This window comes from Mustela putorius, unplaced genomic scaffold (genome assembly GCF_011764305.1).
Source record: "Mustela putorius furo isolate JIRA1106 unplaced genomic scaffold, ASM1176430v1.1 tig00000738_pilon_pilon_pilon, whole genome shotgun sequence".
Lineage (NCBI taxonomy): Eukaryota > Metazoa > Chordata > Mammalia > Carnivora > Mustelidae > Mustela > Mustela putorius.
This window is the reverse complement of record NW_025421463.1, coordinates 1,765,463-1,789,855: the sequence shown is the minus strand read 5'-3', so window position 1 is coordinate 1,789,855 and position 24,393 is coordinate 1,765,463. Positions and strand designations below refer to the sequence as shown.

At 60.6% G+C, this 24,393-nt stretch overlaps 1 protein-coding gene across 2 annotated transcripts in view; it reads right to left on the bottom strand.

The window, feature by feature from the left end:
- SHISAL1 (shisa like 1) overlaps positions 1–24,393 on the bottom strand; it is a 129,542-nt gene that overhangs the window by 68,843 nt on the left and 36,306 nt on the right. Inside the window, exon 1 of one of the 2 annotated variants that reach the window (XM_045083728.1) lies at positions 2,408–2,509. The exons of the other annotated variant lie outside the window; for it this stretch is intronic. The gene's annotated coding sequence lies outside the window, so the exon portion shown is untranslated. Of the gene's footprint in view, positions 1–2,407; positions 2,510–24,393 lie in introns of those variants that run through there. 2 annotated transcript variants of the gene reach the window in all.

The following is a 24,393-nucleotide window of genomic DNA, read 5'->3' as shown; positions in this document are numbered from 1 at the left end:
ATCAGGGGCTGTTTCCTCAAGAGCAGCCAAGGGCAGAGTGGACGCCCTTGGGCGGCAGCAGCCATGGGGGCTTGCTGGGCGCTGTGCCCAGAGGAAGGAATGGACGGGTGGCTAACAGGACCAGGGAGTGGCTCTCAGCTGCGGCTCCCTGGGGCAGGCCTCCCTCCCCCCTTTCTCTCCCCCACAGAAGTCTGAGCAGCGCTGGCCCTGCCCCCACCCCTCCCCTCCCATCCAGCGGGACAGGCTTCGGGGTGGGTGGGACACACGCACAGACACGTTTACACACACATGCACACATTCGCACCCCACACACATTTACACGCACACCACGGCGGCTGCAAACTCACACCACACACTCGCATGTTCCCATACTCACACACGTACACACGCAGCTCCAAGCTGATCTGTTTCTCCTCCCAGATGCCTGAGACAGAGCCAGGAACTCCGTGGGTTGCTGACATGAAAGAAACGGCAGAGCCCCCTGCCTGGGGCTTTCACCTTGAGCCCAGAGGTGCGAGGCGCGGGGGGCCATCTGGCTTCAGGGAACTTTCTGGACGCTAGCTCCACAGTCAACCCGTCAGGGCTGGCACACGGCAAACAGCATCTCTGGAGAGATAGATGGCTCACAGGCAGGGGTCCTGCCCCGAGCAGTCACAGATTCAGGGGTTGGGGGACACCTCAATTCTGGACAACCCTGGCCAGCATAGGGATTGTCCTGAGCTGGCACCAGGGACCCACGATTTATTCTGATTCTGCGTTAAAAGCCATTTCCAACCGTTCCCTGAAGACGCCTGTCAGTGAAAGGTCCCACTGGGCCACATGCTTTCTGGTCACACTGAGACCATCTCACAGGCGAAGAAACCACGGATGGTGGACGGACCCCCGCCCCTTATTCTGACTCTGAATGGGGCCTAACTTGCTAGCTAAAGGGCATTTCAATCACAGCCTGGTGCGGGATTCACAGGACATCAGTGACTGAAGACGGCTTAGACCCACAGGGGTCAAGGCCCTCATTCTATGACGAGGTAACTGAGGCCCAGAGAAGGACAGAAAGCTGCCTGGGGTCACACAGCCAAGAGCGCATCATCAGACACGGGCAGGGCCTTCCCAGTGCAACCTCCATCAACCTTCAGAGGTGGCAAGGGCTCCGGGGCCACTTTACAGATGGGGAAACAAAGGTTCGGAGAGGTCAAGCACCTTGCTCAAGGTCACCCAGCCAGGAGAGAGAGGGCTAGAGGCCACCCACTGTGATTCCTGGTGCAAGGCACTTTCTGCTCCTGTCATCCCGCTCTGGGATTCCTTGGGCAGGAGCCCACACTAGGCGCAGGGATCACAGAGGCCGAGAGACGCCGGGCAGACACAAAGAGGCATACAGACATACTCCCACGAAGTATTATGTAACTCCCCTTCCTTAGCCCCATCGCCCCAGGGGTGCCGCCGGCCACCAGCTGGGAGCCGCGACCCACCCGGCCTGGCCCCACCAGCCCCTCACTGGCTCTCTCCAAAGAGAGAACAGTTGGAGGCGCCAGGACGCGCTGGCGTGTCTTCCTCCTTTCTTTTTTCCTCTGGCTGAGTAACAAATACTAATACTAATAATGATAATAATAATTAGAATAAATATAACCTGAAGACGCTTGGGGTCTCGTTGCCATGGCAACCGCTGGCGCTAATGAGCTTCGGAGGCCGCCGCCGGGCCACCGGGCTCCGGGCGCGGGATCAATATTGATTCGGCCCGGGGAAGCGGCGGCGGCTCCACTGGGGCCACGCGGCAGGCGGGGAGCCAGGGGCGCGCTCTTGGAGGGGGTCTTCCTGGTGGCCCGCGCCGCCCAGCTGGGGCCCCCGGAACCGGCTGGGTCCCCAGCGTGCCTCCGGAACTCTGTCCGGCGCGCACGGGGCTCCCCGCTCGCTGCGCTCCGGGACTCGGTCCTCGGACGCCGGTCCCCACCTCGGACGCGCATTCCGGTCCCAACTGCTGCGTACCGGCACGACGCGCTCCGGGATGCTCCTCGGTCCCCTCCCCTCCAAGGTTCAGCGACCCCGACCTCGATTAGCCCCGGCGCGGACCCCAACGCCAGAGCACCGGCTAACCCCCACCCGGTTCACCGCCCCCAGACTCTCCGCCCGGCGTCCCCGACCCCTTTCCAAGGCACGCCGGACCCTCCGAAGCACCCACCGCGGTTCTCCCAGCGCGCCCACCCCTCCCCGCCCCGGGCGCCAGCACCCCTTTCTCCCGAGCCCCGGAGCCGAAGACCCCGCCCCCCCCGCCGGGACCCTCCCCCGCCAGGAGCCCCGCCCCCGGCCCTCTCCTCCCGGGGCGCTCGGACCACCCCCTCCGCCCCCCGCCTCCTGTCCGGGCGCGCCCCTCCCCCGCGCGGCCCCAGCCCGGCCCGCCCGGGGCGCCGCTCACCTCGTGCCCGCCGCCCGCTCGCTCCTCGCTCCGCCGCCGGGAGCCGGCGCCCGCGGGGCTGAGCCGCCTGCTGGGGCGCGGGGCCGCCCACGCCCCCGCGGTGCCCCCGCCGCCGCCGCCGCCGCCGCAACAGTTGTCCCGGCCCCGGGGGCTGCGGGGACTGGGGGGCGCCCGCGGGGCTCGGGGGCTCCTAGGCGCGCGGTGGGGGTGGGGGGTGGGGGGCGCGGCGCGGCGCTGGGGCTTCGGCTGGGACTCGGGGTCGCGCTCCGGCCGCCCGCCGCTCGCCCCGCCGGCGCCCCGCGCCGCCCGCCCGCGGCTACTGGGCGGCCCGCGCCTCCCGCCCGCCCGCCGGCCCCGCGCCCCGCGCCGCGCCCGCCGCCGCCGCCGCCGCCGCCGCCGCGCTCATGCTCGCCGGCCCCGCGCCCGCCGCCGCCACTTCACTCTTTGGCGCTCGCCGCTCGCTCCGCGCCCTCTGCTGCCCCCTCGCCGTCCTCGCGGCTCCCCGCCGTCCTGCCCTCGCCGCCGCGCCGCGCTCCCCCTCCGCCAGCGCCGGCGTCCGCCGCTCCCGCCCGCCCCCCTCCTCCCTCGCGCTCGCCCGGCCGCTCTCCCGCGCCCCCCCCCGCCGCGCCCCCCCCGCCCGTCCCTTCCTCCCGCTCGCTTTTTCTCTCGCAGTCCTTCTCCTTCCTTCCTTTTGTGGCTCCGTCTTGCGGCTCACTCTCGCCTTTTCTTCCCTCCGTCCTGCTGTCCTCCGTCCTTCTGTCCTGCTGTCCTCCGTCCTTCCCACTTTCCCCTCCCCTCTCTCCCCCCCTCTGTCCTTCCTCTCCGCCCCCCTCCCACCCTGTCTCCGACTCCAGGCTCCCCAGGCGCCCAGCACTCACCTGCCGCCTTCCAGGTGGTGCTCCGGGGCCCCGCCCAGGGGAGAACACGCCGCCTTCTGCCAGGCCGACCCGGTCGCGGTCGCGGCAGATGGCCCGCCTCCTGCGCCGGGAGGCTCACCGGGTCAGGTTTTCTCTCCCCAGGCCATTCTTGTCAAGGGAGGCATTCCCTCTTTCCCGACCAGGCCCTGGGTGCTGGGTGGCTGGGTCCGGGGAGAGGATCCATCACATCGGAAAGGAGGCTGTGTTTCGGTTTCCCGCAGACAAAGCCCAACTTCCCTGACCACCGTGACCGCTGCTTGGGCTCCCCTCTGCCATTCGTGTCTCTACCTGTGCTCCCCAGCAGCCCGTGTTTCCCGCTGGCCCTCCCGTCTGGGTGTGCTGGGTGCTCTGCATGGCCCTGAGTCCGAGAGCGAACCTCAGTAAGCGCCTCTTGCACTTTCCTCTGTCCCAGGCCCCCTGTCCTGCAGGGGTAGGGACTGTGGGGGGACATTGCAGGGACCCCACAGAGGGGCTGGTGATGAGGGTAGCTATCCCTTGGTCATTTGGGAGGGAGAGTTTGTTTGAGTGCCCTGGAACGCAGGTCGATTCCCAAAGGGCAGACTCCTCGGGGCTCTCCCATCCTTGGATCTGGTTTCATGGTTATGGACATGGATCGAACCTCACGGGAAACTGGGCTGGGCCCTTTATACATGGTATTTTATTTATACTTCACCAAAGCACTGGGCGGTGTCCTCCCCTTTTTACAGACAAAGCAGGCAACTGGGGCTCAGAGAGGTTAGGACACCTCCTGTGAGCCACACAGCCAGCAAGAGGCAGAAGTGGGGCTGCAGCCCAGATCCCCCTGACTTCCCATCTCAGCCTTTCCTCCTGGGGCAGTGCTCTTCTCTAAAAAGATCACAGCAGCACTTCCCTCTTGGGATCTTCTGCGGATTAAATGAGGCAGGACACGTGATGCACTTCGCCCGGCACCTGCCAACCCTCCCGAGAGGGAGTCCGTGATCACCCCATGTTATGGTGGAAACCAAGGACAAGAAAGGTGAAGAAACAGGCTTAAGAGCTCATGTGGATGGTATTGAGGTTGAGAGGTGTCTGTCCTCTGTCGCCAGAGGCTGGGTCCTGGGGGTCATCGAGGCTATATAGCGTGGGCTGTGTGTGTGTTGGTGTGTGTGTGTGTATGCCTAGTGTGTGTGGCTTTTGTGTGTATGTGTGCACTTGTGTATATGTACCTGGGTATGGCATGTTCAGGGTATATTGGAAAGCCTGTTATTCAGGACAGTCCCTCCCCCCGACCTTCATGTCACTGAGCAGGGCTCTGGGCCTGTCTCTTGTCTGATGCAAGTCACCCAGAGATGAGATGAGCTCACTGTGCCCAAGAGGTTCACAGCCCAGTTGGGTGATGACTTGGGGTGTTAGCCTTCCATCCACCCTGATTATCTACCCACTCAAACACAATCACCCCTTCCTGGCCCTGGGGTCCCAGCCTGCCTTCCCAGCCTGCTCTGCAGCCAGGTGCCCCATGCGGGGGTGGGGGTGTGGGTGTGGGGGGGTTGCCCTAGTCAGCCTCAAACCTCCACTCTCCACCTGCTGTGTGCCATCATGGCTGCCCTCCCTGTGCTCCTGCACCTGCACCTTCTCCTTCCCCACGGTTGGCTCCCCTACCTTGGACAGAGCTAGGTTGGCTCCCTGTGCCTCAGTTTCCTCATCTGCAAAATGGGGATGCTTTTATCCATCTCAAAGGGTCAACATAGAGATTAAAGGAGAGACTGTGTCGTAGAGGAAAGGAGCTCCTGCCACTTAGTTGGTACTGGATCTGCCTGATGTCCCTTCTGTTCTTCCATTGGCGGGGGGGGGGGGGTGTGTGTCCCAAGTGTGCAGGGAACAGTAAGGGCCAGGGGACTGACTGGTTGACGGGGACCTGGAATCTCAGTGTGACTCTTCCCCAGCGGAGTGACAGAGGGCAAACTCATTTACTTCTCCCAACTCCTGTGCGCTGGTTTCCAATGGCTGCTGTAACCAATGACCCTGAACTTGGTGACTTAAAACAACATATATTTATTCCCTTATAGTGTTGGAGGCCAGAAAACCAAAAATCAGCATCACTGGGCAGAAGTCAGGTGTCTGGGGGGCTGCCTCCCTCGGGGACTGAAAGCGAGGACCGCTCCAGCTCCGGGTGGCTGCCAACATCCTTGTCGTATAGCTGTGTCACTCCAGCCTCCAAGGCCAACATCTGTCTGGCTCTCTGTGTGGCCTGCTCCTCTGTGTGCGTGTGCATCAGACCCCCCCACAACCTGCTCCCTCCCAGAAGGTCCCCTGTGACTGCATTTGGGGTCCTCTGACAATCCAGGATCATTCCCCATCTCAAAGCCCTTCAAGGTCTGCAAAGCTCTTTTTTTTTTCTCTTTCTTGCCATATAAGGTAACATCCCCAGGTTTAGGGGCTAGGGGGCAAGAGGATGTCTTTTGGGGCGGGGAGCATTTTCAGGCTTTAGAGCTCCCGCCAGCTGGCTGTGCATCTGAGGAAGCAGGAGGAGTGGGCTCTGAGGCTGCATGGACAGGGGCATCTGGGCATCCCAGCCCACAAATCTCTGTGTCCCCTCTTGGGGGCCGGGCAGGGGGAGGGAGACGTGAGGCGGTGTGGGGGGGTAATTACACAGATGCCCCATTTCTGAGCCTACTGTGTGTCAAGCTCCACAGGCATGGTCGCCTTTAATACCATCCTATTTACTATTTCTCTGCCTTCGGGAGGCCTGCTCCCCCGCAAAACACCGCTGCTCACCAGGGCGGGAGGGAGGCCTGGCGATGACTCACGCTCTCTCTGCTCTCTCCGTGGAGAGCAGCCTTTTCAAAGGGCTGGCTGGGGAGGGAGCTAAATTTAAAGCCAGGCCTCCCGAGAAGATCACCTGCCCCGTCAAAATCACTGCCATTTAATTAGAAGTTGGGGACGTGAGGCGCTCGGCAGAGGTCTGTACAGGGAGCCCCCTTTGGGAGGGAGGGAGGCCCTTGGAAGCTGAGCCCCTGTGGTGGGCAGGGGGAGGGGCGCCCGCGTGAGCGCCAGCAGCCGGCCCCCAGGCTCCGCACGGACTCCCCTCACTCCCCACCTTCCTCGGGGAGCAGCCTCTGCCCTCTCCAAGGCCCCTCAAGTCCCTCCTTCCTCTTCAAGATCTTAGGGTTCTGACCTCAAGCCCCTATTTCCCCGAATTCAAAACAAGGAACCAGGGCTCAGGCTTTGGAACCTCCGCCCCAGCGTCATCCATGGAGCATGTGGCCAAGCCAGGATTTGAACTGCGGGCCTGGCCTGGGGCTTAGGTTCGTGACCATCTGGCCACTCGGTCCCTGCTATGGAGCGGAGAGGGGGTGATGGTCAGGTTCACTCGCTTTCTGCAGCCTGTGACCTTCTCCATCTGGAGGGGCTGAAACACTCAGGGTGCCTCCACCTCTGGACAAAGCACTGTTTCGGGGGTGGGGGGCATCAAGTCCCTCCCCCCTTGTCTTCAGAGGATGCAAGGCCCTGGAGCGGGGCGAGCAGCCGGCCAGCAGCCAGGCCTCTGCCTCCCAGCCCTGACCACCTGGAGGCGGGAGGCCAGGCAGGTCCCCTGCCGTCCTGGGAGCTCGCTGCTTATACTCTCCCAACGGGCCAGGGCAGTTCCTTGTGGCAGAAAAGCAGCAGCCTCCCTGTGGTTCCAGGGCCGGCCGGCAGGGGGCAGCGCAGGGACCGGGGACGTGACTCCGTGGGGAGCCTCCGCACAGCCTCCCGCTCCTCCCCGCGCCCGCCTGCCCCCCTCTCGGCCGCAGGGGTGAGCCCGGTTTCTCTCCCGGCCCTGGCAGGGAGCCTGGCGGGACCCGCGGAGCCCAGCAGAGACGGGCTCCGGTCGGCTTCGGAAGCGCGCCCCCAGCAAGCCCGGTTCTCACCCCGGGTCCCGCCGCCCCTCACCCCGGGTTACTCTGAGATTCCAGCAAGTGGCAAGGGGGGGTTTACAGCTGTAATGGAGGTTACTAGTCAGCGACCTTCCGATGCGGAGATTATCCCGCGCCTAAGCTGATCACAGCAGCCCTTTACAGAAACGTGAGGGTCCCCCCTCCTGGTGTTAGAAGAGGAGGTCAAAGCCAAGTCAGGGTGAAGAGGGTTCCGAGGAGGGAGGCTTCTGCTGAGCTGGGGGCTCTCAGGGGGCAGCAGCCCCCCACCCCAACCCACAACCAGTGAGAAGCTGGACCTCAGTCCTGCAGCCACCTGCCAGCGTCCTGACGGGGCCCCCCAAAGACTCCCAGAGTCTCCCCACAAGGACCCAGCTTGGCCGATGCCTTGATTTCTACCTTGTGAGACCCCGAGCATTGCACTGGCTGAGCCCACCCGGGCTTCCGACCTGCGGAGCTGTGGGATAATGAATGGGTGCTGTTCTAAGCTAGGGCATTAATTAAGTGCTAATAGAAAAACCTGTCTGTCTATATATATGTAAAGAAAAACCAATGTACTCAGCCATCACTCATGTCAGGTACTTACTTAATTTTTACGGGGGGGAGACGCTTACAGCCCATCCCTCCCGCTGCAGACCCCCGGCGCCGTCTTTGCACAACATGACCCTGACCTCGCCGTGTCTCTGCCTGGGGCCCTTCTGTGGTTACGCCTTTAGGATGAAGTTTGGGTCCCTAGCTTGGCACCCAAAGCCCTCCGTGTTCTGATTCCCGTCTTCCCACACCCCTCCCAGCAGCCCTGCTCCCCAGGTGCTGTGGGCCACAGTGTGTGTGCCAAGGGCAGCCTCTGTCCCTTGGGCGACCCAAGCCATGGTTCATGACAGCTTCCCGTTCTCAGGTATGGCACCGAGATGTTCCCGAGGGTTTCCCTTTCGTTCGGTCCACCCCCTGACAGCCGATTATGTGGCTATCAGGGAGATGCAAGCAATAATGGTAGCATGAGTTGCAAATTCCACATTTCAGAAAATTCAACACAGGGATGAAAAGACATAGTCTCCGTCCGTCTGGAGAGAGCCGGCAGTGAAGCCCGGCCAGGCTCGTGGCCGCTGACTCCAGCGACGGCCTCGCTCCCAGGGCAACGGCAAGACTGGAGACGGTGGCCCTTACAGACCGGCCTGCCCCAGATGCTAAGGCTTGGAGCCTGCAGGTACCCCGCCATCAGGAGCTGCTGCAGGGGTGGGGATGGGGGGCAGGAGCATGTGTGCTGCAAGGGGGCAGAGGGAGCCAGGCAGGGTTGGTGGGCGATTGCCAGCGGCGCCTTCCAAGCTGCAAAACAGGTCCCCGGAGACTCAGTTTACTCATCTGTCTAAGTCACTGATAGGCTGCCTTCAGGTCGCATGAGGCTGTGCCGGGCCAAGGCGTGTATTAAGTCACGACAAGCCAGTGGCTTCAGAGCCCGTGTCCTCTGTCACTGTGACAGTCTCGCAGGTGGGGAACTTAGAATGGCAGGGACGCGTGCCCTGGGACTGAATCCCGGCTGCCCTAGTGCCCGCTGGTGGCCTTGGGCAAGTTGGTTCACCTCCTGCAGGGGGACGGCGGGGAGCTGAGGCCAGGCCTTGCCCCCAGAAGTCATGGCCCAGGCCCTCCAAGGAAGGCAGAGAGGCTGCGTTGGGGACAGTGAGGGATCTCCAGCTGGGCTTCAGGCCCTCCCCCGGGCCTGCCCCCAGCATGCACCTGGCTGATGGACAGGACGCCCGTGCCCAAGTCTGGCTGGGTTCCGGCTGTGCTGCAGCTGGTGGCTCTCGGGCTCCCGTGTCTCATCGGCACCTCCACCCCGGAGAGCAGATGATGAAGATTAATATGTTGCAAATTGGTAGGTTGAGCCAAGCACCCAGAGCGGAGGCCTAATTTCCACGCCGCCCAGCCCTCCCCGCGGGCAGGCCCCCGAGTCCTCACAACAACAGTGATGATCCGGATAATTGGCGTGTGCGGGGCGGCCTGAACTCCGGGCCCTCTGTGTGCCTTCGCACCTACAGAAAACGTGGGGCGTGGAGCAGGGGGCCACCGCTGTCTCAGGGCTGCGGGAGGGGGCCCAGCGAGGTCATACTGCATGTGACGGAGACCGGGGCAGAACCCCGAGGGCCTCACTGTCCCCCCCGGCCCCTTCTCAGAAGCTCTGTCTTGGGGAAGTGGGGTGAGGGCTTTGCTCCGTGGAGCTGTCGTTTGAAGGAGAGTCCGCTGGGCAGCTGCTTGGCCCTGGACAGGTCACCTGAGCTCTGTGAGCTGAAGAGCCACCTCTGCTCTCGAATTAAGTTGACAGCTGCTTGGGGCAGGACGTGGGGCTTCTCTCCCCCCATTCCCAAGGGGGCCCAGGTATCAGCCCGGTACACATACGCCGGACCGGAACAAGGCAGGGTTTCCATTTCCTGGGTGCTCCGTGCCCCCGCCCCCGGTGTTGTTTCAATGGCCTCCCCGCCTTCGTATTACCCTCCTAGGAGTTGCTTCTTTGCATTTCTATTTACCGTTGACAAAACAGCCCAGAGAGGTTAAGTGACAAACACAGAATCATACAGCTAAGAAGTGGTCAAGCTGGGATTTGAACACGGGTCTGTCTTTTCCCAGAGAAGGGTAGGATTGGGGCCACGGACAGAGAGGCCAATCTGTGTAGGAACTCTCCCCTTGACAAGGCTCACGCCCTCACCAGTCCATCCCCAGGGCGTTGGGTTCATCAGGCAGAGCCCTTTGGGTGCCTGACTTCAGCCTCTCGGCCATTCCTGCTGGTGCCTCCGGTGCCACCCAGTTCACACCTCACTCTCTCCTGCCTGGACTCATGCAGTAGCCAGCAGCCTCCCCGACTCCATTCTCTGGCCCCCTGGGAGCCAAATAAATCTGTGTGAAGCCAAATCTGACAGCTTCACTCTCCTGCTCAGGAACCTTCTATGGCTCCCCGGTGCCTTCAGGACACACTGTCAAGCTCCGTCTCCTGCCACAGAGTCATGCTAGGCTTGCTCTGTCTCTCACCGTTCCTGAACTGACTTCACAGCACCAGCCTCCAGCTCTTTGTTTTTTCTTCCTGGACTGTTGTCTCTTGTTCTTTCCTATCCTTGATGAGCCAGTCACTTGTTTCCTCTTTCTGGTTTCTGGAAGCCTTCCCTGAGCCCAGGCTAGTTCCTCTGGGCATCACAACCTGGGTCACACTAAGTGACACTGCCTGTCTGTGCTTCTATCCCCACCAGGAGCTTCTGGAGGGCTGGCCTGGGTCTGACCTGACTCGATGTCCCCATGGTCAACCAGCACAGGGCCCCAGCCCCGAGCAGGCCTCAGTTCAAGAAGTTGCACCCATGCTTCTAGCCGGCCTGGGAGGCAGAGCGGGGTGGACGGCCCTCGCAGCTCTCCCGGGGCCCCCAGCGCATGGCCTGGCCGTGTCTGATATTTTATTAAGAAGCACATTTGGCACTTGCCTTGCCCCTTTCATTCGCAGCTCTCCGAGGCGTCCCCAACCTTAATTAATTCTGCACGCACCCCAAACAAGCTGCTCATTCCGCTGCAGATAATGATGTGAGAAGTCCTTCCCGTAAAGGTGCTGTGATTAATCCCACCGTGTAATTAGGTTCCTCTCGTCTCTGCCTCCCTCCCTCCAGTGTCCTCCTCCCTCTCCCAGCTGTCAGCACCACCTGAGGCCATCTCCAGCCCTGACATCAGACCCCACCCACCCGCTCTTGCTGGGCCAGGCCCCAGCACCCCTTAGCTGTCCTGGTCCCCCCCCCCATTCCCCCTCCCCAGGGCAGCCAAGGGGCTCTTGACAAAGTGTAGTCCTAATCCTGCTTCCTGCCTGCCCTGAGCCTCTGACATGGGGCCCCCAACACCCCCGGACACCCAGCCTTCCTGGCGCACCCAGCATCCCATAGGCAGCCACTGCGGACACACCAAAGGTCCCGGTTTTCTCCGCGACAGGCTCCCGGGTCACTGTTTATGTACGCTGCCTCTTCTAGATCGCCAGTCCCCACCCGCCCATCTCAGGGCGCAGTGAGCTGGCCTTTCCCTCTGGAGCCCCCATCCCAGTGTGCCGGCTGCAGGGTGGTTTCCAGCCTGGGGTCTGGAGTCATGCCCAGGGACCCTTGGCTTCCCCATGCCGGCTTCCTGCAGTATAACGTGAGCATAAGAAAGACTTCTGATCTGTGTGGTTGTTGCAAGGACTAAGGAGGTCTGGCTGTCCTTCCTGTGGCCCATGACGTGTAGATGGCATTTTGTAGACGGTTGGCTGTGACGACCCTTATGGAAACCACTGCCTTCCCCCACCAGACAGTTTGGTTCTCAAACAGGAGACGGGGCTTCTTCATGGATTAATCCACCAAAACATTCCATGAGTACTGAGGGAGCCTCTTCTAGGTGCCAGGCGCTGTCCTGGGTGCCCCAGAACACATCAGTGAGCACAGGCGCCCCTGGGCTTGGGCCTTGGGCACCCACAGGCAAAAATCGCTGGGTGGAGGGGCGTGTCTGCCTCTGGGCTGGGTTTCCACCCGGCTGCCCACCCTGGCCCAGTCCCTGAACCAGGAATGGCCCTGGCCTTCCAGAACAGGGCAGCCCGGGGACCAGGCACTCTGCCAACTTGTCCAAATCTGAGTTGTTTCTCTCCCGGGATGGTAGGGTGACCTTGCTATGGGCCCCGGAGAGCTAAGAATAACCGGCAGCTGCCCCTCCCAGCCCCGTGAGCAGCAGGAGAGAAAGGACCCGGCTGCCTGCGGAGGGGACAGCTGCTCCGGGCATCTCTGGGCACAGGGTTGAGCCCTGCCAGCTGTTTAGAAGAGGAGAGGAGCCAAAGGAAGGGGGGGTGTTTCAATTTTTGAGAAAGTGCCAAGGCCATGCTTGGCTGCTGTGCTGAGGTACTGCCAGGAGGATGGGGAGGTATTTGAACCCTGGCTCTGCCACTTCCTGTGGGTGACCTTCAGCAAGCCACCAGTCCCCCAGGCTAGGATCCCCAGGTGAGGAAATGGCCCCACCCTCTCATGGGCAGGTGGAGCTGGTCCACAGCCCTACCTTGACTCCCCCCACCCTGCCGGGGAGGGCGGAGACCTTCCTCCCGGGCCACGCCTCCTACCTCCAGCCCCCGCCAGGGGCACACCCTTACTGGCTCTGTATCAGAGCCTAACAGCCCAGAACATTGCTCCGGGACCTGACAGCCCAGGGCCAGACCCCAGATCAGCCACTCACAGGCTTTGTGACCTCAGACCCGTGGCTTTACCTCTCCCAGCCCCTTTGCCCCTTTATAAAATGGGGATTGTGGCCCACCATGGGAACACGGTGCTGTGCTGTGTGGTATGCACAAAACATGGCACACAGGAGGCACCTCTGACGCACACAGTAGGTAACTATGACACACACAGTGGGTGCTTGTGTTGGTATCATGCCTCCTCGGGTCATGGGCACAACAGATGACTTCCGCAGGGCCCAGCCAGCGAGGAGAGAAGTTGGCCATGCTCTGTGTCTCTGAGGGGCAGGACTGGGACCTGCGGGGAGACCCTGTGGGAAGACTGGGAGAAATCGCCCCACTAGCGTCCTCTTGGGTAGAGAACTCCCCATTCCTAGGGGCTACCAAGTATAATTTTGTCCTCTACTTTTGGGGATAGCAAAACAGTGATTCACACATCCATGGGCCAAGGGGCCCATCAGATATGAGCCTGGTAGGCTACTGCCAGGGCCCCTTCCAGGTTTCCATTGTCCCGACAGGCCTGGGAGAGGAGGAGGCAAGATGACCGTGGCCCTGTGCCCTCCCGGTCCCGGCCCGCCGGAGCTGGATGGGGGGGGCGGACTTGAAGTCAATGCTGCCCGCTGGGTGAACGTGGATGGGGTTTCCCGAGGGCTGGGACTGGTCTCAGAGGCCAGAGAGGACAAGGCAGAGGCCATGACTGGAGCAGACAAACGCATCCTATCCTGCACGGAGCTCTAGTCATGCAAGTCACTTGCCAAAGTTGCTGGGATCTCCCAGGACCCCGTCTCACAGCGGAGGTACCTGGGGCTCAGAGCCGGTGGGTGGCTCCTACAGTCTCCCCAGAGGCGCTCAGCTAAGCAGTGAGCACACAGGTGTGCCCTTCGGGGTGTGGGGGGTCGGGTGTGGGGGCTTCTTCCTGCCTGGGCCTACGTGCTGGGTCTTGGGGACCCAGAGGCATCTGTGTCGATGTGCAGCGTGGAGGCTTCAGATCAGAGCAGAGCCTGGCAGGGTCCTCTCCCAGCCCCAAGTTTGGCCTCGGGGGGCCTAATGACGGACCCATTGTTGGCAGCTCAGTCCCTGTTTGTGGAGAGCTCAAGTGGCCCCACCCCTCACCTCCACTCCCTGTGCCTCCAGACAGGTACACGGCAGGTGCTCTTGGGTGTAGGACCATCCCATCCCCTTCCGAGGACTTGCCTGGGCCAGTCATCAATGGCAGGACTCGGAGGGGTGCTTCTCGGAGTACAGAGAGCACCTATGTTTGACCTAGCACTGTGTCACCCACTCCTTCACCTACACTCACGGCAGCCAGCAGGCCACGCAGTGATTACAGACAGAAGCCATCCACAGGCGGACAGACTTGTCCAAGAATGCCCAGCTGCAGAGCTGTCGGGAGAACCCCACTTTGTAAACCTCCGTGCACTGTTGTCTCCCTGACCCCAGGCCTGAGCCCGACAAAGCTTTCAGGTCGTTTGAGAACCACAGAATCACAGAGTTGAGATATTTGGAGCAGAGCTGTAACTCAAATACCCCTCTGGTCCCCAGTCCGCTCTCAGTCAGTAGCCCCAGAGACCCCTTGGTTCCCTCCAGGGCCCTATCCTGCCCAGAGCCAAGGCCGGCTCATGGCCTCCCTTCTCAATGCTCTTGCCCTAAGAGACCCCCATAGCTGAGTGGCTCACTCCGTGGAAGCTTTTCCAGGATGTCAGCTCACTCAGTGAGGCCTCTGCAGTTCCCGCTGCTCCTTCCCAGTAAGAGTCCCCTTCCCGTTCTGTCTATGCATCTCCTGCCCATGGGGACATTCTGCTCCTTTGTCATGTTGTTACAAATACTCCATTGATTTGGCCGTTCTCCCCCTCACGGCAAGAGAGAGGGAGGGTCTCCTGTATCTGCTTGCTCTCTGCTGTGCCCCTGGGGGCCTGGCACACAGTAGGCCCTCAGCAAAGATTTGCTGAGTGAGCAGAGAGGTCTTGCAGAAACGTTAGGCAGAACACGGGCAGGGAGTGGGTCTCCTCCCAATGGTGCCAGTGTTCTTAATATTTTTGTTTCATTTATCAGAAATCAAGCCTGTGTCAAGCACGGTAATACATGTAAATTGGTTGATTAAAGCATCAGGAAGAAAGTGGTGCTCGGCGGCAATTAAGGCAAAGCCATGGGAAGATTTGGAAATATTGTGATCCCTTCTGCGGTTTTTGCAAATGGGGTTTCTATTCATAGCGAGTCCGTTGTCTTTATTTCATTATTTCTGGGGGTTTTCTTCCCGGCTCCTCCCCAGGGTTTCATGATATTGTTGTATAAAGTGATTTCAATCATGAAAACCACGCATCGTTTGCTTGTGCTGATTTGGGAGCTGGGCTCGTGCCGGCAGGCCAGGTCTGGGGGCCTGGGTGGGACTCGGGGCTGGGTGTTTGGACATTCAGGCTCCTCTTACCCTCAGATGTGGAGGTCGTGGGGAACCAGCCTGGGCCAGGGCCTGCATCCTGGGCCAGGAGCCCACGAGTAACCCACCCACCTCCCACCTCCCACCTCCTTTCCTGCATCTTGCCCACCTGCTCCTTTCCTGCACTCACCATCCTCGCTGCTCCCAGGACCTGCCTCAGGGCCTTTGTACTGGCTGGCCCTGCTCACCAGCTAGTTCTGCTGTCCTCTAATAATCCAGCCGCACCCCGGCCTTCTCCTTCCTGCCTGCTTCGGCCGACGCACACGCCTCTCTGAAGCCCCCTCCCCTCCTGACCCTTCCCACCCCTCTTCTCGGCTTTCCCCCCTTCGGGCGTTCACTGCCGCTTGCTACAGCATGTAAGTACTTGCTTATTTGTGAGAAGTGAACAGGTTCAAGAGTTCTTGAGGGGATGGGGTCCCAATCTGAGGGCTGAGTGAGGGCCAAGGGCCCGCTCCTGGGTTTATGGTTTGACCATGGGGGCTGGGAGGCTGTGGAGTCATTTGCCCTGATGGGGAACACTCCCCTGACCAGCTGCCCACCTCTCCAGGCACACTGGTATCCCCAGTGCCCCCATCATCCCCCCCTCCCGCTGGCCTGTCCCCAGTGCCCACCTGGCACTCATCCTGGCCTCGCTGATTCCACAGTTGACTCGGTTTCCCAGAGCCCCGCCCAGATTCACGGTTACGGGTTGAATTTGACCTCCAGCACTCATAGGTTGAAGTTCTAACACCCCGTACCTCAGAATGTGACACTTCACCCGGAAATAGGATGGATGCAGATATAATGAATCACGTTAAGATGAGGTCACCTGGAGTGTGCCCTAATTGATATGACCGATGTCCTTATAAAAAGGGGACACTTGGACACAGGCATGTGCACAGGGAGAAGTCCACGTGAAAGCAAGAAGCAGGGACCCCAGGATGCTTCTGCAAACCAGGAAACACCACACGCTGCCAGCAAACCCCCAGAAAAGGGGAGAAGCCTGGGCAGGTTCTCCATCACAGCCTCCGTAGGGACCAGCCTGCCAGCACCTTGATCTCAGACTTCCAGCTTCTAGAACTGTGAGAGCATAAACTCTCCTTGTCTGAAGCCCCTTCCCCTTGCCCCCTCCGCGGTCCTCTCAGCAGCAGCCCTGGGGCCCTAACCACATGACCCAACACCCCTTCCCTCCCCCCCACCCCCGCCCCCAAGCGCCCCTTCCTGCCCCACCCTGCCCACAGCCAGCTCCAGGGCCGCCCTCGCTCGCTCATCAAGGGAGTCAGCTCTCTGAGTCTCTGGTTCCTCATTTGAGAAATTAGGATAATAATATCCACCTCCCACGGCTGTCACCATCACGAGTCTTCAGTAACACACACTGGGAAATGCACCTGGTTTGTAGTAGGGCTCGTCATAGGTGGTGGCATTAGCGTGGAGGTTATTTTTACTGTTGTTACATTAATAGTATTATTGTAATTCGCGGTCAGTTGCTGGGTCCGAGCTGGCCCTTATGGGGGATAAAAGCACCCCGCGATTGCGTCTCTGCGTACCCCCGTGTGCAGGCAGACGACGCCCGATGGAGAGGGGAAAGCCTTCCAGCCTTCGTGCTCTCATTTATTCAGATGTGCTGTTGCCACCTCTGTGCTCAGACACATCTGCCCCCAAAGACGGAGCTGCACTGAATGCAACCGGGCATGATTTGGGCTCCAGTGAGGGACCCTGAGCCAGCCTGGGGTGTGGGGCGGATGCAAGGAAGGCTTGCCGGAGCAGGGGACTTTTGAAGTCCGCGTGAAAGCAAGGAAATCCATGCCTCCGGTCCCAGCTCCTGCACCGAGTCACCCTACGACCCAAGCTTGCTAGTGCCCTGGGAGAGCTCTGGGGTCACATGTGCTAAGAGTCACTGCTCTCAGGCCTCCCCACCCCCAAGCCAATCAAGGTGAAGACACAGGTCGCCTGCAAGGCTTTCCTGTAGGTCTGCCTGCGATAAGAGAATGAAAACTCCGGACGAACACCTAGCACATTTCATTGACTCCCCACCCTGCTCTTCTGGTGGAGGGAAACGAAAGGCCAGGCCAATCTTGCTGAAGACCCACACCCCACCGGGGCTAAGCCTGGACTGTCCAATACCTTCCCGGTTCTTTTATTCAATTTCGGCTCTGCAGCCGGCCACCTGCCTGTCCTTTTGAGCACCGAAATAGAGAGATAAATAGGGAAGCAGAGCTGGGCAGATGTCACCATTTCTGAGAGTCGCCGCTCCCTCGCCACCTGGGATTTTGTTCCCCCCTTCGGAAGACAGAATATCCCGGCAGCGTGGAGTCTCTCTTCGATGGCAGATTTAAGGCGTCTTATAAACAGGAGCCCGAGAAGGACAAAGAAACACATGTTCGCTGAGCACCTGTTCTGCTCAGAGTCTGCTGTCTGTGCTGTGTGTGGTTCCTTCTCTCTTCTTTACCCATTTTATAGTCATGGATGAGGGTGTAGGAGCGCCGTCCCGGGAGGGGAGCCGGGAGGTGAAGTCGGGGCTCTGAACACCACGCTTGCCGTAGACCAAGATACAGAGTAAGATTTCAGGGGTGAGCGGCTTTGGGGGAGGACCACTAAGCTGGCAGAGGCTGAGGAGGGGTTGTTAAAGAGAAGGATTGCAACAGATGCTTGCTAAAAATGGCAAGGAAGACTTTGTTCAAGACTATTGCTATAAGGGTCAGGACTATTGCAACGAGATCAAGTTTTTGAAGTCAATTCCAAACACAGCAAAGACAGCTGGGGCTTTACAGCCGTGGAGCAGCGCGAGGGGTCAGTGGACGGAAAATTACTAAGAGGGGCTTGATTAGTCCTCGGGGGTTGGGGGATTCCTGCTAAACAGGCCCGTAGAATCCTTCCCAAGGGCAAGGACTTAGACATCAAGGATGGGGATGAGGAATTGGGGATCCTTGATAAAGCGGCTTAGCAGGATTCTCTGTGGGAGCCGGGCTCAGGTCAAGTCCTGGTCAAGGAGGAGAATGCTCAGAGGGTCCTCAGGAAAGTTTGGTCAAGACAGCACTCTGTCACGCGGAGGGGGAGGGGAGGGGGAGGTCAAAGGCCATAGTGTCTCTGGGGACTTGGTCGGGCTCAGAGGTGTCCCGGGATGTGGAGACTAGGAGGCCAGGAGGAATGCGGTGCCATGCTGAGGCCATGCTGAGGACCTCGCAGATGCCAGGGCCCAGAGTTTCAGGCGGGTCCAGTGTTTCTTGAAGGAGCCAAGATTTTTAGCCACAGTTTGGGCGCGCAGAGCAAGAGCCGCGAAAGGCTCATGGTGGGTATTGACGGGTTACCCATCCCGAACCCTCAGCCTCCAGAAACCGCAGGTTTTGATGTGGTGGCCTAGGGCCCAGCCCCAGGGGAATCAGCCAGGGCAAGTGATCTTGGAGAGGGTGGCCCCAAACTGCTGGGCAGGGCCAAGAATAAGGCACTCACTGGTCTGGGGCAGCACCTGCTCCCCGGTGGGCCACACAGTGGTTGATGGCAACACTGTTGCCACTGCAGAGTGGAATCCCAGCTCAACTACTTCCTGGCCTTGCCTAACTCAGCGTCCTCATCCCCCTGACAGGTAACCAGAACACACACTCCACTAGGAGGGCTACACGGGCTAAGCCTGACCCATCATGTGAATGACCATGATGGTGATGAGGAGGAGGAAGAGGAGGAAGAGAAGGGGGAGAAAAACAATAAGAAGAATGAGGTGCCCCTACCCCAACCTACAGCTCTGGCTGGCCTGGCCACTGGGCCCTGCAAGGCTGGCTGAAGGGGAGAAACCCTCATCACCCTCCCATGGGCCGCAAAGGAGTATGTGCAAAGGTCCTGGGGCAGACTGCCGGTGACACCCTTGAAAGCTTTTCCCATTTTGAAAAGGCTTTTCTCATCTACCTCTCACTGACCCTCTCACAGCTCTCAGAAGGATTCAAATCTATTCCCATTCTACGGATGCAGAAACTGAGGCAGGGAAGCTCAGAGAGGTGAAGGGGCCCACAGAGGTCTCAAGGGAGAGGCAAGCCTGGGCCTGGGGACCTTGTGCCCAGCTTCCTGGTGCCGAATCCTCCCCGGGGACTACAGTAGGGTGGGTCTGGGAAGGCATTTCAGGGAGTAGGGCCAACGTAGGGCAAGGCGGGGAAGCAGAAGGGACCCGAACACCTGGGGGGTAGCCGTGAATGTTGGGGGAGCACAGAGTAGAACGGGGAAAAGCATCCCTAAGGGTGCAGCTGGGGCGACCCAGCCACGCAGGCATCAGAGCCCTAGAAGGAGTGGAAATTCCTGCCCTGCCCCTCCCGGCCGACGCTCCACGGTTTGGCCCCGACTCCGTTTTCCAGCCGGTGGACCGCTGGTGCTGATGACCCGAGTGCCTCCAGGGAGCGGCGACCGCACAGAGAAAGGCGCAAGTTCGCGGAGCCTGGGCCTCGCCGAGCACCACCCTGCAACCTGGGGTGAAGGTCCTGGAGCTTCCAGCCACCACCTCCTCCCCTGTGATTTGGCGACACCACCCCCACCGGGACACAGACACCTGTTCTCTGCTGCTGCCGCTCCCTGCCCCTCAGGCTGTGCGCTCCCGCGGCTTCGGGCCAGAATTCAGACAGAGCTGGGGCCGGCAGCAGGGACGTGTGTCCACGGGCAACTTCGGGGTGTTGAGAGGGACGGGCTGGAGCTGCTGGCACGGAGTGAGGCAGGCGAGAACATGTGGGGGCCAGATGTGCCCCTGCCCCCCTCCCTGAGAAGCCTCCAACCTCTGTCACGACTCACTTCCAGGACAGCTAGGGCTTGGGACATGGGAAAGGCCAGCCCCCTCACGGGGCCCAAACCGGAGGGAGGGGGCCCGTCCGCAGCCCAGCTCTTGGCTGCGTGTCCTGTGTACAGATGTGTGGTGAGCTGCCTCGGTGCGTGGCGACCATGTGGCTCCAGAGCCGTGACCCTGCTGTATGTCACCTGCAATTCATCTCATGAGTCCCAGACAATGGAGGTGGGCCCGGTGGGGGCCGGACACTGTGGGTGCCGGATATATCAGTCTCAAGCTCTGTGACCTGGGGCAGGCTCCGGGGCTAGCTGGCTGGCCAGCATCTACAACCTGATGGAAAGCCATGGACCGTGTCATGGCCCCTGCAGGCGGCTTCTTGGGAATCCAGAACTTTCCTGGACAATTTCAGGAAGCCGCTGTAGCAGGGTGGAAGGCCAGTGGGCTCTAGAATGAGCCAAGCCGGGGTCCAAGAGCTGCCTCAGCCCCTGGCTGGCCCTGGGACGGGGAAAGTCATGGTCTCTCCAGCCTCAGTTTCCCTGTAGGAGGCAGAGCTCTCGGTGGCGCTGAGGGTGGCGTTCTAACCGGGGTTCCGGGGTCGCGATCCTGAGGCTCCGGCCGATCGGTGCCCCTCAAATTCCAGATTTGGGAGAGTCGCCCCCATGCGGTGGGGTTCGCTGTGTGCCCACCATTCCTAGGTTGAGGTCCTAACCCCTCGCACCTCAGAATGTGACTGTATTTGGAGGCAGGGTCTTTAAAGAAATCATGGCGTTAAAGGAGGGCATTAAGGTGAGCCTTAACCCAATATGCCTTATGTCCTTAGGAAGAGTCGAGGACACAGACCCACACGGGGGCAGGGCGGCGGTCCGCCAGCTGAGGAGAGAGGGCCAGAAGGAGCCAGCGCTGCAGACCCCTCGACCTTGGACTTCCGGCCTCACGACAGCGAGGCAGCCGATGCCTGTTGGGAGTTCTTTCCCGACGCTCCCTCCATGCCCTTTCCTACTCCCAGTGGAGAGAAAAAGGGTGCATCCCGTCTCAGGGCAAGGCTGGGTTCAGTGTCCCCGCCCGTGGAGGTCCCTCCTCTGGATGCCTGCTGGCCTTGGCTTCGGGGCAGCCGTGGTTTATGCCTTGGGCATCTTGAAGGCAGGCATGTTCCCTCCCAGCTCCTCTACAGGGCTCAGCACAGAAGGTGACTGTCACAGTGAACGTCGGCATCGTTGACCACATGCCAGCCCGCACCACATGCCTTGTGCCCAGTACCAGCAGCAAATGCTGGGATTAGACCCATTGCACCGATGGGGAGACTGAGACTGAGGAGCAGAGAGGCTGAGCGCCCATCCACCGCGGCACTGTGGCCCACGGATGTGGGGTGGTGACCGCGGGGCCCCCTGTCTTGCTGTGCGTGGTTGAGCGGCTACGTGGTGAGGGGTGAGGGCCCGCTGCCTGGCCGGGCTTGTTTCCTCTGCTGATAGACGGGCGCCCTCCCCGCCATGTGCCCCCGGTGCAGTGGAGAGGCAGGGGGAGGGTCAGCCTGAGCTGGCCAGGCCCAGACACTCGGCTTCCAGTGGTGCGGAGCCCTCCAAGACGGAGCAGGCCTGTGTCCAGCATATCACACCCTCTGCCCGGGACAGCCCCAGCCCTCTGGAAGGGCCGGCCGCTGGGTCAGGGACACTGGCCCGCTGGTAACGAGGGTTCCCTGCGCAGCGGGGTTGGCGGCGGCGCCTGGACGGCACCCAGCATTCTTCCAGGCTCTTCCGGAATCCCAGTCTAGCTCCCGGAGTCTGACGCTGAGTCAGCGCTCACGCCAACTGCCGGCTCGGGGCTGGCCAAGAGGCAGCGACTGCAGGTGTCACGGGAGGGATGGAGTATCTGGGGACGCCCGGAGCCTCCGCATCCAGTAGGCTCTTCAGTTAGACCTGCTTCCCTGGACCCATTTCACAGATGCGGACACTGAGGCCCGGAAGAGGAGACCCGCCTCAGTCCCCCCCTCAATGCTACCTGTCAATCATCAGGGTGGATGAGCTCCTGCGGGGCCCCGCCCCCACCCAGGCATCTCCCAGACCCCCCCCCCAGCAGCCGCCCACCTTGTCCTGCCCTCATTCAAGACCCCCCTCCTGCTGGGGGACTCACCCTGGCCTAAGGCAGGAGGGATGGGGCTGACCCTGCGGCCTTAGGCCTGGGGAATCGGGCCCCGAGCCCCCTCCCAGGTAGCAGGAGAGGTAGTGAGGGGGAACGCGTCTCTGGAGATCACCAGCTGCCACTGTCCCCCAAGGTCGTGATGGGCCCTGCCCCATTTCACAGGGATTGTTAGCTCCTCCACAGCTCACTACTGCGCTGAGGGTTAGGGAGCCCCACTGAGAGCAGGCTCGGAGCAAGGAAGCTTGTCTGTCTTCAGGACACTGTGCAGGGCGGTGGTCTCCAGGCTGGGGGCTGGGTGCTGAGATGGGGGCAGCACAAGGTGACGAGGGAGCTCGGGGTGGAGGTGTTGGAGGGACGCCCCCCAAGCCAGCCTGGCCCTGGTCACATGGGGTACAAATGGGATTGGATTCCAGCCAAGCCTCTAAGCCAAGCTAAGCCAGGGGGTCAGCCTGGAGGAAGGGGTCTGACTGTAATTTGCACCAACCAGCTAGTCCCTGCTTGAGGAGAATGGGTTGTGGGTACCAAACAAACCACTCCAAGAGCTTGACAAGTGTCCCCTGGCACCTCTCAGGGATGTAGGTGTGGGAACAAGGTGTGGGCCATGCAAAGGAGAAACCAAGGAAGCCCCTGGCCCCCAAACCAGCTCAGGGCGCTGGGGCAGGCAAGAGCTTAACTCCACGAGGCTCTCCCGGAAGGGTCCAGATGACCCAGAACTATCTGGAAAAACCAGAAAAGTACTCGCCGTGCTCTTGCACACGTGGGAAGAGGGAGTCTGCCAGCGGGAGCAAGCGGCCAGAAGCCAGGACAAAGGAAGGTGGCCCTTCCCCATGCCCCCAGCCCATGCTGGACCCACAGCAGGAGGGCTCCAGGGAAGAGCAGCAGTGCGTGGGGAGCAGGAAAAGCCCCGCCCAGACCCACAGGGAGGGGGCAGGGTTCCCCTGGGAGCGGCTGCGCTACAGGGTGGCACAGGGGGCATGCGGGGCAGTGCATTGACCCTGGCTGAAAAGTCACATCACCAGAGAACCCGGTCCCTCCAAAGGGAGATTCAGGACAGACTCTAACCGCGCCCTTGTTAGAAGCATCCTTCCCGGATGTCAGCGACTGTCGCCAGCTTGCTCCTGTCCTGTTGTGGGGGCACCTGCTTCCCTGTCCCCTCTCACGGCACTAAGTGCCATGAAGCTGTGCCGTTGTAACCTGAGTCACTGGTGTCGGAAAGGGCTCTTTTGTCTTCAGAAAGCTTCAGACTGTTGTTGATATGAAGACATCTTTTTGTGGCATAAAGATGCTGGAAGAAGGTGGGCTTTGGTTTTCTGCTTGCACTTTTGTACCTCAGTCTGTTGTCCGGTCACCAGCCACTGGCGGAGATACACGTGCTCGCACACGCACTCACACTGACATGTGTGCACGCACACACGAGCCAACAATCACACGTGTGCACGCACGCACATACACAGACTCATGTTTGCACATGTGCAGACTCGTGTTCACAGATGTGCACACTCACACTCACAGATGTACGCTCACACACTCACATTCACATGTGCACTCACACACTCACAAACACATTCACATGCGTGCACACACACACGAATTCACGCATGTGCACGCAAAACTCATATTCACATGTGTGCACACACTCACACTCACACATGTGCACACACACACTCGCATTCACTCATGCGCACTCAAATACTCACATTCACATATGTGCACACGTTTGCACACTCACACGAGCACACGCACACACAGACCCTCCCCAGGTCGCCGTGGCCCGCTCTCTGCAGAGCCTCCTGCCTGGGCTCCATCGGCACCCGCGTGCCCCCACCGTCCCGTGGCTTTTAGAGAAGTTTAGCAGTTTGGCGCCAGGGGGGTTGTAAGCAGGACAGTCTCTGAAGATGGATCAAAGCCAGAGAGAAGCGCTCCTGTCTCAAGACTTCGCTCCTGCAGATGACATGCGAGGGGTGCCCTCCCCAGCCCAGAGGCAGCCAGGCGTCTACACAGCTCCCAGCAGGTGTAGACCGAGCCTTCCCTGTGGTGCGTACAGATGCGCAGGAAGGGACCTTGGAGTCTTTCTCTCGTGTCTCCAGACCCAGCTCAAGGGTCTGAGCTTGCCCCATCCACCCCTGCAGGCTCTTCACGCTTCTGCCCCAGATCCCCGCCACATACCCCAACCCCTTGGCACGAGGTGAGAGCATCAGATAGAGGGACGCGGGAGTCCTACCTGTGGCACAGAAGGGAAACCCAGCCTCAGGAGGAGAAGCCGCCCACACATGGTCACACATGGAGCTGACTCGTCTGGGGCCCCTTCCAGCCCTGGGGTCCCCACGTCTTAGCCCTGGCATGGGGACCCCAGGCACTCTCCGGGAACAGATGCTGGTCTGCATGGGCTGCTGACCCAGTAATTTGGAAAACTCGCCCCTAACTGAATGAGGGCATGAAGGAAACAACGGATGGTCTCTGAAGAGCATTGATAATGATAAAAGGATAAAACGACTCCTTCCAGCACCCACCATGGGTGGGCTGCTTCTCCCACTGCTTTAAGGAGCTACTGGTGGGTCCTCACGGGAACTTCGAGTGGAGCCTATCGTCAGGCCCACTGTCCAGAGGCCACTGAAGCACGGAGAGGCTAAAGGACGCCCCAAGGTCACACGGTGGAGCTGGGACGGGCCCCCATGTGGACGAC